Raw genomic sequence first — 14,533 nt, 5'->3', positions numbered from 1 at the left:
AATCATAGTTATGTCAGGAGTTCTATCAGATATTTGAATAATCCCTAAGTCAAATCATTGCATCTAGCTCAGGAACTGAGTTGCTTCTCTTTTAAAGCCCCCTTTGCTCTGGTGATGTGTCACATGTAAAATACATCTGCTTTCTCTGTGAGGGCAAACCTCCTATCTCTATCCTTAGATATGGGTGGTAAGTGTTTGTGTGCACACAAAGAAATATATTTCAGAGCTGTCGAGAAAAGATCCAGCATTAGCCCAAGATCGAATTAGAGATAAAAATCCAAATCTTCACCAAATACAGTCGCTTGAAGGGTAGATGTAAATTGGATAAGCTGAAGTCCTATAAGACTAACAGAAAGGGAGGAATCAGAGGCAAGAAAGAAAAGCACACCAGGGGCACAAATCATGTCTATTTTAAATCACATCTGAAGTGAAAATTAGACTGGGAGACATGTGACTGAACTGGGCTGGTGTCCTGCTTTATATAAAGAGCATGAGCTGCAGATACTTCTGGCCCCATGGAAAGTGTTCAGAAGACAGCCTGAGCAAGGATGGTCTTGCTCCAACTTAGAAGCAAGGGCAATGAAGTCCAGGGAGCCTTCAGTCTGGTTGTCCATTTGGAAGGTATTGATAATATGCAAAGGGGGTGGCTGGGATCCCTAAACAATAATGATAGCTAGCATTTATGTAAGGTTTAATATTTGGAAGGTATTTTACAGATATTCTCTTGGTTGATCCTTATAACAAGCCTGGAAGATAGGCGTCATTATGACCCTCATTTTACACTACCCAGGGTCACCCAGATAGAATCTGAGGTTGGATTAAAATTCAGGTCTTCCTAACTCCAGGACCAGAGCTCTATCCATACATAAAAACAGTACAAATTAGAAGATGAGTTCATAAAAAGGCCATGGTTACTCATTCATACTCAAGGCACCCACACACACATAGACTGCATCTGTGATGAGGTAACAAGAAGGCAAATGGTAGTAATGCATAGGGATGACAAGGTATGGGGAGATAACAATCTACATTGTTGGAGGAAGTATTCACACCAAAGAAATCACATATCTAATTGATGCATTCTGGGTGCACACCAAGAATATTGGTGTACCACCTGAAATGATGGGGAATAAACATTGTCCTCAGACAGTCTCCAAGTTAAAGAAAGGCAATTATTGGGATGATGCACCCAAGTGGGCCTGCTTTCCATGAGGCAGAACCCTAACAGGTTCTACCCTACATGGGAGGCAGAGTCTAGACCGAAAGTCCTACTTGTGGAAGGTAGCAGAATGGGCCTGCTTTCCAGGAGGCAAAGGCAGTTGTTGGGGTTAGGTGTCTGGTTTAAATAAAGTTTTATGAAATAGAAGGAAAAAGGACAAGAGAATGAGAGGGGCCAGTATGGCTCTGAAATGCCAGGGATATCAGATAGTCCTGAGATGCCTTGATGATGCAGATAAACAATGAGAATAGGAAATGGGAGGGGAAGAGCTGGGTGTGCTTTGTGAAAGCACACAGGTAAGTCCACAGCGCAGGGAGTGGAGCTTCAATGCATGGTCTTCTTGGATCACTTTTCTGGCTAGTCACACCCTGCATCTTACCTCACATCTCACATCCTGCATTCTGCTTGCTCTATCTGCTTCAAGCATTCTTTCCTACCTCATCATTGTGGGTCAAAGTATCAGTGACTTAGGAGAAGTACAAGGTCTCAATGAGGAGCAAATGAGGGATAGCTCTCTCCTTACTTACTCCTTAAGGTGGGGAGGGAGTTGTGATGTACAGGTATAGAAAGATCTGTGATTTGAGTTGTGCTTTAAAGAACTGATAGGGTGTCTCACACATCATGGGTGGCCATCTATTTAATGTGACTTTTTAGGGTGTCAAAGATTCCTCTACCCTGACAGATGTTCTCCATACACCTTTCTAATATCCCCACCACTTTTCTAGGTTTTAAGGTACTGAATCAGGTCCCCTTTAAAATGTCAATGAGTAGATTAAGATGAGAATCTTATTGGGGGAGGGGGTGGTGGTAGAGTTTACCAGATTAGAGAACAGAAAACAGAGCACTCAGGGAATAAAATATAGCATAGGCAAATCTGGGTAGGGGAAGAAAAAGAAATCTTGTGGAGCACAGAGACTCTACCTAGGAATGGTAGAACCTTGGGTGAAGCAGGGGACATTAAGGTCGCCACAAAACAGTAGTGGGCACATAAGATTGAATAAGAAGACTCCATCCAGAATGATAGAGATGTGAAGCTCTCTCATGTATATCCCATATCTATCTCATCCCCCTGTCCCTAGGGGAAAATAGAAGTTCCTTGGGGAACTGTCATTTAAAATTGCTTTTGTATTCCCTGGCATCTATCACATCGCCTTGAATATAATAATTGTTTGTTGAATTGAGTAGCTGGAAATAATCTTTTCCCGTTCCATAATTGTATCTAAGAGTGACTACTATCAAACCAAAGGATAAAATACATATTTTTTTTGTTTTGGCTTTTAAAATCCTTCACAAATGGACTACAACCTATATTTGCAGGCTTATTTAATGTTATTTCATCTCAGACACTTCATGTTTTAGTCTGTCATGTCTACTTGGCATTCTCTGCCCTGTATATTTCATTTCCCATGTCCACACCTTTTCATACCTAGAATGCTCTTTCTCCTTACACACTATTGGTCATAGCTCCCCTCAACGTTTAGACAGGGAGCCATTTCTTACTGATTCCAGCAGTTCGTGCTATCCCTTCTCTGAAATTTTTCTAGCTATTACTTTGAAGAGATATTGTATTTCTTGCATTCTCCCCCTCCTGTTCCTCTTCCCCACTAGGAGAATGTTAATTGTATTAGGTCAGAGACTCTTGGTTTTATTTTTGTATTTCTAGTACCCAATAGTCTCTTACATATAATAGGTATTTAATAGGCATTTGTCTAGTGAATAAAGAATTGGACTAAGGAAGCATTAAGCATGAAATGTAGTTAAAAAGAACATAGAGAACAAGAAAGTATCAATTTCTCTCCACTAGACAGAGGTGGAATTCTCTCAGGCCACAGTATACCTGTCATTTAAATGGGTGATAATTGAAGCAGCACTCCCATCTGTTGATGGACAAATATAAAACTCTGTTAGCCATCATGGATGGCTGTGAATCCTAGACATATGTGACTTGTATGTCTAAAGTGGCAAATTACCTCTAAATCAGAATAGTAAGTTGGAGTTGCCCATAAGACAGAAGTCTGAAATGAAAAACAAAAATAAATCAGTTTTGTTAACATCTAACAGATTGAATTCCTGGTGGGATAGGAGAACGACATAGGGCCTGCTGTGAAATGGAAGGAAGCATCAGGGATATGTGATGAAGGTAAGTTACGGATATACTAATGAGCCATTTGTACCACCTGAACAACCCATTCTGCTCCCTCCCTCTTTCAGTTATGGGAAGTTTCTTTTTTTTTTTTCTTTTCTTTTCTTTTTTTTTTTTTTTTATAAATTTGGAAGAACTATACACAAGCCACAGTAATATGGATGGAAAGCAACTTATGTAGCAAAATGCTATCCAAGTAACTGCACCCATTTTAATTGATCAATGAATGAAGTCACCATTGTCTGAGGGGGAACAAAGGAATGTTGGCACAATGGTGACATTAAAATTCTCTCATCTACAAAACACCAGCGTGTGTCACAATGCTGCAGGAGTGAGAAGGTAGTTGTTATTCATTATAGAATTTCCCAGGGAGCTACCACATTGACTCAGGAAAATTAGGTGTTTTATCTGATGCTAAGAATCCATTCTTCCTACAGTATATCTACACGGGACCTTCTTTCCAAGGAACTCAAAGCCCTTTCAAACCTAACCTCATTAATCACTACTGCTCCATGTGAGTGAGGAGGCAGATGTTATTTGCTGTAGTTGGAATGCTGAAACTCAGAAAAAGTGAAGCTGTCATGTCCACAAGATGTAACGGGCCCAGGGTGTGGACCATGTGTTCTCATACCTTGTGCCATAAAGACTCTCGGTCCTAACATACTGGTTCTTCTGTAGCAGTAGTACAAGGCATGATATGCCTAATTTCATCAGAGTGCTACAAAGCACAGTTTCCAATATCTGCATATTTTTGTAATGATGCAAAGTAAGGGTGGAGAGGTAAAATGAATTGGTCACCAAGCAAGGGACAGAGCTATAACCCATGATTGGTGTACCTGGGGTTAGTAGCATAAAATTCAGCATCCACTCAATTGTTTGGGGTGGGGAGAAATGGAGCACCTGGCACACCATAGGACCAGTGATTAGGAGACACCTGCCAGAGAAGGCAAGACGGGCAATAGGCCTGGACTAGGCTCAGAAGGAAATTCCCTGAGGTTTGGGGGTGGGGGGTGTGCTGCCAAGGAATGTTATTGCTATCTTGGTAGCTTCTTATTTTAGCTAATTATTTTTGCTACCTAGCTGCTAATCTCAGTTGTTTCTGTGCTATTTAAGGACTGAAAGTGCTTCCTATGTGCCTCTCAATTTCAGTGCCAGTGGTCCCAGCCTAATTATGACTCTAGCAGCAAAGAGAGGAGAAAGTCATAGGCATCTCTAACCCAGACCTATGCGTGTTTCTTTGCATTCCCCTCACCCTTCCAAGTAAAAGTCAGTGTTGGCTCTATGAAGTCAGTTTATTTTTCATGACATAATTAATGCCTTCAATCTAACGGCATGTCTAGAAGCTTCCTGACTTATCCTGGCACTCTCCCTCCCCCATCACCTTCACTTGTTCATGCTGCCTTTTGTCTCCAGGTTTCTGCTGTAACCCACACTAACCCCTAAACGTTTTCTAGTCATACCCAGCACACCAGTTACTTCAGTAATTAGCCTTCCTTTGTACTTTCCTCCATGGTTCTCATGCACAAATATTATCATGTTTTAGCCATATGTATGCATATATATGTATATACTCTGTATCAAAAGCAAAATATATCCATGTATATGCATACATGACCATGGGTATATATGTATGTGCAAAGATAAATTTACATATGTAAATAAAGAGATTTGCATATGTGTCTCTATGTCCATGAATCCTCAGAAGTAAAACATATTGTTCTTGCAAGAAGTCATTTATCTTGAATTCCCAATTCTCTGTAACATTTTAAAATCTTGGGATTAAACAAAGAAAAGGGAAAGCAGGGGCAGGTAGGAGAGCAGACTGAGCATTCAGTTTCATAAGCCATGCACAAAAGCTCACCAAGTTTACTAGGAAATATTTGTCAAGTTCTGAGAGTTAATTTACTCTTATTTAACATAAAATTCTAATGAATTCAGTGATCCAGTTTCCTATCCCAGAAGAGGAACAGGTTATAACTAGAGGCCAGCACCTTGACAGCATCCAGAAGAGACACCTGACAGCATAAGAGAAGAAAGATTGAAGCAAAAAAATGGAAAAAAAAAACTTATGTAAGAACCTCAGAGGAGCAGTTAGATGGGGCAATGGATAGAGTAGCAAGCCTAGAGTCAGGAAGACTTCTTCCTGAGTTCAGATTCAGTCTCAGACACTTCCTAGCTATGTGACCCTGGGCGAGTAATTTAACCCTGTTTACCTCAGTTTCCTCATCTGTAAAATGAGCTGGAGAAAGAAATGTCAAATCCCTCCATTATCTCTGCCAAGAAAGCCCCAAATACGGTCACAAAGAGTTAGACATGATTGAAAGGACTAAACAACAGTAGCGAGGAACCCCAGAAGTACAGACGTCAGAGGCCATGTAGCATGGAATAAATGGCTTTACACCTGGAATTCTTCACCTTTTGTTTGTGTGATGGACTCCTTGATAGTCTCATGAGATCAGTGGACTCCATCTCAGAATCATGCTTTTAAATGCATAAAATCAAATACCTAGGATTTTAAGAGAAGTCAATTATATTGAAATATACTGATCAAAATTCTTGCCTTCTCAACAGGTGGGAGAGGGGAAGAGAGGAGGAAAAGAATTTGGAATAGAAAACAAAATAAAAATGAATTTAAAAAAATAATTCACCCCCCCATACTCCTAGGCTAAGAATTCCTGCTTTAAATAATTAACAAACCTACCCCCACTCCTTCTCCATCTTGAACACAGTATGTTCACTATAATTAAAATATTCATACGGTACTTTAGAGTTTGAAAGAGTTGCTTCACAAAATTCCTATTAGATAGTTCAAATATTATTTCATACAGTTTAGAGATTAAAAAAAACAATAACACTGAGGCTCACAGTAGTATGTTAACTGACTAGGGTTACCTTGTTAGTAAGCGTCATGTGTAAGCAAAGTATCCCAAAAGTCTTGCTGCAGATTAGACTATTGGAAAAATATCTATCTATATATATGTATGTATGTATGCACAAATAGGTATGTGTATATATATATGCATAGTCACATACCTGTGAATACACATTACATATATGTGTGTACATGTACACACATATCTCATATATAAGCCTTAATATATGAATATAATAAATCTTAAATATTTTAACTCCAAGACGAGCATCTCTTTTTCATTATACTATGGGTTGCTAAACATTCTCTGTACAAACTGATTAAGAATGTACCTTGTGATGGTTGATTAAAGTTCAAAGAGTAGATATTAAAACAGCTCTGACCTTGATATTTGTATCTCCAGAGTCTGGCACATGATAGGTGCTTAATAACTACATATTTACTGACTGATGGATGGAAGTTTTGAGTAGCTTGCCCACAACTACAGATGAACACCTCATGAACACAAGAGAAATTCCTCCCCTTCTTTATAGTGTTCACATAAACCCTTTCCTCTTCCCTCCATTTGAAGAAAACTTTGCTGTCTGATTAAACTGCAATGCAAATCTACAACTGAGAGATTCCCACCTGCTGCTGAGTCACCCATCCCCAATTCCCAACCCCTTTCCCTTAACAAAAGGAACATGTTTAGATCTTAAGAGTCTTTAGTTGTTTGTCAGTATTACTGACCTGATTCTTAAAGGGACCCATCTTATTTTACAAGAAAATAAGTTTTGCTAAGGTCATTCAAGTCTAGGCATGCCAAGGACCACCCTACAATCAAGGTTATAAGCAGTTACAAAGCAAAAAGATATAAAAAGCCAAGCCTCAGAATCAGGCAACAGGAGATCGTATCTGATGATCTCCCTCACCAGTTCATATTGTATAAAGTCCATAGCAGAGGAAATGATTTGAGCTAGCCTTCTCTCCCCAAAGGAGATAATAGAAAATAATAGAAAATGCCAATTAGACTTGGACTGCCTCTCTGCTCATGAACATGAGAGGCATATCAGCATACACCTGTACAGGCAGGGAGATTTGTACCCTGGGAGACTGACCTGGTATGCACTGGGGGCCAAAAGCAACCACATCAAACTTTTGTTTGGACCACCTAGATATGGAATGTGTATCCTTATAGGTATAATTCAATTAAAGAGAAAACAAGAACATATGGGCATGAGTATGGCATTGCTTCTATGCAAAGGGGAACACAGTTGATCTTGAAGTTTTAAAGACTCCTCACTCCACTCACCTTGGCAGATCTTGACATGGTGCTTGTTTTCTCCCAACATACTATGACTAGACGCCAATACAAAACAGAAGGCAGGAACATATGCAAGATGTATTTCAGAAAGATAGCTATCAAGGCAGTTGAAATAAGTATTTGATGCTTAAGGAAGGTAAGTTTTAGTTACCTGGAGAACTTAATTACATGGTGTGCCTTATTCCCCAGTGGTTCCAGTTCCATGGGGTTTTTACTGGGTGTCTATTTTTCCTCTCATTAATAAGTTCTTAACAATAAAGGAAGAGATCTTCTTCTTCCTTTTGTCACTCTATCCAGCACCTAGTTAAATGATCTATACACAAGAGGTTTTCAAAAATATCACAGAATAAGTGACTGATTGACTCCAGTACCCTCCATTTTCCGGTGAGGAGAGAATGGGTCATCTTTGCAATTCCTATGCTCTTGGATACCCTTTAAACTGGCACTTTTGCCAGATAAGGGGAAAAAAGAGAGCAATTCTCAAAGTCACTGGCATTTATTGAAAGCCAAAGAAATTAGTGAGCTCTGACATTTACAGGTCTTAAAATATAAAGAAGTTGAAAGTAGCTCCAGCAAGGTTCATGTCTAGAAGGTAATAGCATAATGATTGGTGCTAATTCACCAATTATTTCAATATTTGTTATTTCAACAGCTGGAATTTTGCTTCCCCTTGAACAACATTGTCTCACTGTTTCTTCTAAACTTGTCCACTTCTAAACTGACCTGCAGGTTTCTGGGATAGGACTATTATCTTGGAATACATGAAGAAAAAGGACTCATTCACCAGTGAGCTAAGTGAAGAATAACCAGTTCTTCATTCATTATTCACTGTGGAGGAGAGTAGTTACCCAGATAAACCATATTAATCTATAATGATAGATTAAAACAACAATGCTTGAATAGGTACTTTTGGACGCATATTTATGGGTGTCTCTGATATCCTGGAAGTGAATATTTTGAGTCAAATAAAGGAATCTTGTCATCAGGGTATGCTGCCTGCCTCAAGACCCCCACTGGAGTACAAACTCAATAATGTGAGACTTAAGGAAACTGAGTGGGGTCAGACAATTGGGGTGCTACTCACCTGCCCTAAAGACACCCCAGTCTATACATTTGGCATGAAATAACTGAAGATCTAGCTCTAGTGAAATCTGAGGACCTTTATAAGACATGATCCCTTTCATACTAGAGTAAGTCACTTGTGCCACAGATCTAACCAGAAGCATCTGGGAGCCCAATGAAATAATTTAAATTCTCAGTGAAATTCCCTAAAAGAGTTCCCAGCAGTTGCCATTGACCTTGAATAGCACTGAGCACAGCACTACCACACCTGCTTACTTGACTTAGCTTATAAGGATTAGCATATAACAGGTGGCTAGTAAATACTTGTAAATTGGATAAACACCTATCAACAGACCAGAGTAGGGAGGAGAACCAGGAGATGAAGACTGGCATTAATATGGTTCTTGTCCTAATGGACCTCCTACTGTTCCTGAGTAAGGAGCATCTCCTTTGTTTTCTCCCTTCCCCCTAATCTTTACTCTCTCTACCTAACCACTGGTCAGCCTAAACACCTAACATCTCTAAGTCTTTTTTCCTGAGGTACCACCAGATGCCTTCTAAACAACTTCATTGTCATGCTGTTAGGATAACAGTAAAAGAAACCCAGTAAAGTTGTAGGGAACAGCTGAATTACCTATCAAGTAATTCTAGTGCCATTTGAGTTGGAAAATCAAAGGTTAGCTGGGCTACTTAGGGAAAAGGAAATAGAATGACCCTTGCTTATGGATTGTAGGACCAGTAACCACTCATTTGCCTTTTTGAGAGAAGCAGCTTATGTGTGAGCAGAGAAGTTGAGCCTCATGTGAGCTTGTGGAAGGGTGCAACTGTTCTCTCAGAGGCTAACTTCTGGATGTTCATTCATTGGAAAGCAGCTGATGGGGAAGATGCCATGTGTTTGTGTATTCCTTGTCTGGATGTTTCCAGTGGCCTGACTGTGCTTCAGTCAATCCTCTTAGAATAGGAAATTGACTAGATGATAGAGTTTTTGATGATCATGTAACTTAGAGCCAGGTAAGATTATGCATTACTGTGTGGTTCTGAGACTTGACCCTCCAACTTGAAGATCATGTCTGAGAAGCCTGGGTGTAGAAAATAGTGATAATTCTTTAGGAATCCTCAGAAAGTAGAGGAAGTCGAAGAATCCCTCATCTTAGATACTCATGGTTTTGCCACGAGATAATAAAGGACTCATTGAAGTCCATGGTTAGAGGGTGGCTTGAAAGCTCCATGGGTCTTAGGGAGGGGGGTCCCACCCTTCATGAGGTGCTCATTGAAGGCCCTTATTTCTACTCCGTCAGATTTACAATCTGCTTCCCTTTCCTCTAGTCTTTTATCCCAAACCATATTATTATAGAAAGATACAAAAATAAACTATGTGAACATATATACTATTCATATTTCTAGATCTATAAAAACACTGAATAAAAATTAAAATCTAATAGGTACCTATAGCTTGTTCATGTTTTTCTCTTGGTGGATTTTAAGGATTTGGGGGAGGGGTGAATTAAATGTGTATCAGCAAATGTCTGATGAAAATTCACCTGGGGGAATAAATGGCTCCTTCTCTCCATACTCACCTACAGAGGAAATGTTATTCTAGGATCTAGTTCGGCAGCCAGACAACTGAGGACAGGAACCTGGACTTGAGTTCTTAAGGAAAAAAGGTTCTTTGGCAATGTTTACATAGGGAAAGAGGAACTCAAGAGATTAAAATTAGGAACCATATATTTGAAGTTAGAGGGAATCAGATTTCTATTTAAAGTAATAGAGAGAAGTTCTCAAAATGCAATGTTATGACTCCAAAAGCCATATGATCTCTATCATCATTAGTATTTACACAGAAGATTCATGATGATATGGTGGGGACACAAGAGGTTTCTGTGTTAGGAAAGAGGTAGGTCTAGATCAACGATTCTTAATCTGGGCTCTACATACCTTCCAAGAAAGGGACAGATATTGAAGGATCTATGAACCTGGATGGAAAAAAATTGGATTTTTATTTTTATTTCTAACTGAAATTTAGCATTTTGCTTCAATGATTTAAAAAATGTTATTCTGAGAAGTGGTTCTTTAGGCTTCACCAGACTCCCAAAGAAGTCCATGGGAAAAAAGAGATTAAGAACCTCTGGACTGAGATTATTCCTAAGATCCCCTGATTCTACTTCTTGGTTCTTAACTGGTTCATTTATGAGACTCATTTATTGGTCATAGAAGCTAAAAGGAGAGAAGAGAGTCCCTTTAAAATGAGAACATATGAATTGTAGTCTCTTAGAACTAAAAGAGACCTTAAATGATACCCCAAGTCTCTCATTTTCATTCATTTTTTTTAAATTTTGAGTTCCAAATTTCTCTACACCCTTCCTGAGATAGCAGACAATTTGATATAGGGTTATACATGTGAAATCATGAAAAACATATTTCCATATTAATCATGTCCTGAAGAAAGACACAAACACACAGAAATAGTATGCTTCAATCTGCATTCAGATTTTATCTAGAGGTAGATAGCATTTTTCATCATGAGTCCTTTGGAATTGTCTTAGATCATTGTATTGCTGAGAAAAGCTAAGTCATTCACAGTTGGTCATCATACAATATGGCTATTACTATGTACGATGTTCTCTTGGTTCACTCTGTATCAGTTCATGTAAGTCTTTCCAAGTTGCTGTGTTTTTTTTTCTGAAATTACTCTGTTTGTCATTTCTTATAGCAAAATAGCATTCCATTGCAATAATAAACCATGACTTGTTTAGCCATTCTAAATTGATGTGCATCCCTAAGAGTTTTAAAAAGGAAAATGAAAAGGGTCTATTAGTACAAAAATATTTATAGCAGCTCTTTTTGTGGTGGCAAGGACTTGGAAATTTATGGGATATCCATATGAATATAGACAAGTTTGATTTCTTCATCTGAAAACTGCCTGTTTATATCCTCTGACCATTTATTCATATATTTGAGAAATGAAGCCTTTATTGGAGACCCCAACCCTCTCATATTCAAAGGAGGAAACATTACAAAATGAAAGACCCTACAATTTCATTGGTGATACAGAATTCCCAGATACACAAAGTCCCTCTACAGCTGCACCTCAGCACCTGCTTTGCAACTTAAAGTCTTAGAAAGTTGCCTAAAGTTGTTAGACATTAAGTGAATCACTGCAGGTCACATAGATAGTATAAGTTTGAGACAAGACCTGAACACAGGTCTTTCCTAGCTTTGAGACCAGAGATCTCTTTAATATTCCACATTGTCATTCTCAAAAATAAGTAAGATGATTTAACCTCCTTCAACTGGTTCAAGCTAGACTAGAACCAGTGTTCTTTCCCATTACATCCCATACCTTCTCAGAATTTAAAGAGTAGGAAGAGGAAGAATATACAGAAGTATTCCAAGGCTTACACCAGGCTGTTATCATACATTCTCTAAAAACAAAATAAAAACAAATAATAGACACTACAACATTGTAGTTTAAGTTCAGTTCTACTTTGAAATAAGGCAATAGATGTTATCTGGTTAAGTAGGGACTGATTAATACAGAAACTGCACACTTTTCTTAGCCCTCTTGCTAGTCTCCTTTTGACCATTTCCCTGATCATTGGGACCATTTCCCAAAGACTGAAGGTAAAGGGGCAGTAGAAGGTAAGTCCAGGAGCAAGCACATAAAACTAGCACTATGCTAAGTGCTAGGGATACAAAGAAAGTTAAAGCAGTACCTGCCTTCAAGCAACTTATATTTTAAAGGAAGAGACTACATATAAATAGATAGGTGAATACAAAGTGTCTACAGAGTAGATGGGAGGTAATCTCTAGAGGGGAGGAACTAGCATCTGGAGGGGAAAGAGGTAATACTTCAATCAATTCCTTTTGCTGCTAGAGAAAGATATTGGGGAGGAGATCCAAAATCTTGGCTAAAATGAGATTTGGGCATTATTTATGTATTTCATCTGCCTACCTTATCCTTGCCCCCCATTAGCACCAATCACTGAGGGTTGGCTGCCTGTCTTACAAAAAGATCTGTTTCACATGCATATAAACAATATGCATAGCTAATGCATCACCCTATAACTGAAGGCAGTGGAGGGTAACATCTGCATGAAACTAATTTGGAAATTTCAGGAGAGGCAGGGCATTGGCTTACTGGTATTAAATGAAGTAAATCAAACCTAGCAAACAAGCTTGAAGGAAAGACAAAAACAGACTGTGATGAGACCAGCAGGCTCACCCTTGAAAGAAACCATTTTGCCTGAATAGGTCTTGAGCTTGAACGGTAGATGAAAGAGCAGATAGAAGAAAAATCTCTTTCACCTCTTCCGAAGGAGACAGCAGGGCTCAGTTGGTATGGGTGAATGAGAAAACTCTTTTGGCTTTTCAGTGAATGCAGAATAAATGTCACTTTCTTTGGAAATGACCTTTCTGCTATTCTCATCTTTGTATATAAAGTTGCCGTGTGAGAAAATCCATGCCTATGAATTTCATTTCTGAAGGTACAACAGAATCATTCCATAGGTATTTTAAAGATGGATGGACAAAAAGGCATCAGAATCTGAGAAGAGATTTCCTTTCTTGAGAGAGTTTGAAAGATTTAGCAACCTTAGATTCTCATCTTGAGAAACTCCATGGGGGATTTCCAATTTGCATAGGATAATAATTTGGACCCAGGTTCTTAATTTACTTTGTAAGGTGGTCCTGATTGGGAGGGGATGAGAGTTGTTTTGTGTCATTTTAAATCACAGAAAATAAGCAACATATCACCTGCCATAAGTGACTTATCTTTGTTTCTTGTGGATGTTGTTTTGTCCATAAAACACAGTAAATGTGAATTCCCCTTGGAGACTTAGGAACTGATGCATTCTTCACTAGGCACAATGAAAAACATTCTCTTTGTAGGAGAGTTAGTTGCCACAAGACACATCAAGACCAGCTTACAGCTGTTAACAAGTGGGCACTAGAGCTAGTGCAGATTGAAAACACCCTACATCATTCCAGGGCTTCTCACAGAATGGCAAAAGGAATCATGTTGGGTGTTTTTTTTTTTAACTCAGATGTCCAAAAAATGGATAATTGTTATAGCAAACCACTACGTTCCTTAGAACAAATGAAATTTATAGTGGGATGTAATTCATTACAAAATTTCATCCCTAAGCTCAACAAAGGAGGTAATTTGTCTCAAGAGCCCAACTAAAAGATAGATTCAATTTGAAGTTCTCACTGTGGTCTAAATTAATAAGTAGCCTACTATTTTCCCCACAATTGGATCATCTTATTCCCTGACTGGTGATGCATCTTTAGTATTTTAAAGGAAAGGCTCCTCTGTTGTCTCCTGAAAATGATATCCTTTATCTGAGTCTACAACGAATAGTGGAATTTCAGACAAAGAAGGACTTTTGAATGGGTATGTATCTGGACACTGAATATTACTCAAGTGGAGCTATAGTCTCACTAATAGAGATGTCTCCTCCAGTGAAGATCACAAGCCATTCTTAGGCTTTATTAAGAAGGGATAATTTATGATCTTCACTAGAGGAAATATGCTGTGCAAATATTTGAACACCCTGTTTGATTTTTGCCCATCTCCTCTCCTAAGTTACCCACAGAGGATTCACTAATGTGATGGGAGCCTTTTCTCCCTTTCTCTTGATATTTTGAGGATACCAGTAGAGAACATGGTATTAGGTCTCCTGCCATCAATCAATGAATGACCCATTCAACTTATGTTTCTAGCACACATTTCTTGATTTTATCCTTTCCACTGATTCTTTGACATATATACTGCAGCCTGCTTAAACCTACCTTGAGTCCCTTTATTGTCATCTGGATGATATGTACATTTAATTCTTCAGAGACAATGGTGTTCCATGATTCACAGCCATTTAGACTCCATTAGCATCACATATGTCACTTACGAGTGGGGAACCTGTGGTCTTCTAGGTCCAA

At 38.8% G+C, this 14,533-nt stretch overlaps 1 long non-coding RNA gene across 2 annotated transcripts in view; it reads left to right on the top strand.

Annotated features, from left to right (window-relative positions):
• Positions 1–3,460, top strand: part of LOC140511314 (uncharacterized) — a 64,539-nt gene extending 61,079 nt beyond the window's left edge. For both annotated transcript variants that reach the window (XR_011969494.1, XR_011969493.1), the window contains one exon: positions 3,281–3,460. This is a non-coding gene — a long non-coding RNA (uncharacterized lncRNA). The remainder of the gene's footprint in view (positions 1–3,280) is intronic.
• Positions 3,461–14,533: the final 11,073 nt, after the last annotated feature.

Source organism: Notamacropus eugenii, chromosome 6 (genome assembly GCF_028372415.1).
Source record: "Notamacropus eugenii isolate mMacEug1 chromosome 6, mMacEug1.pri_v2, whole genome shotgun sequence".
NCBI lineage: Eukaryota > Metazoa > Chordata > Mammalia > Diprotodontia > Macropodidae > Notamacropus > Notamacropus eugenii.
This window is presented reverse-complemented; position numbering and strand designations above follow the sequence as displayed.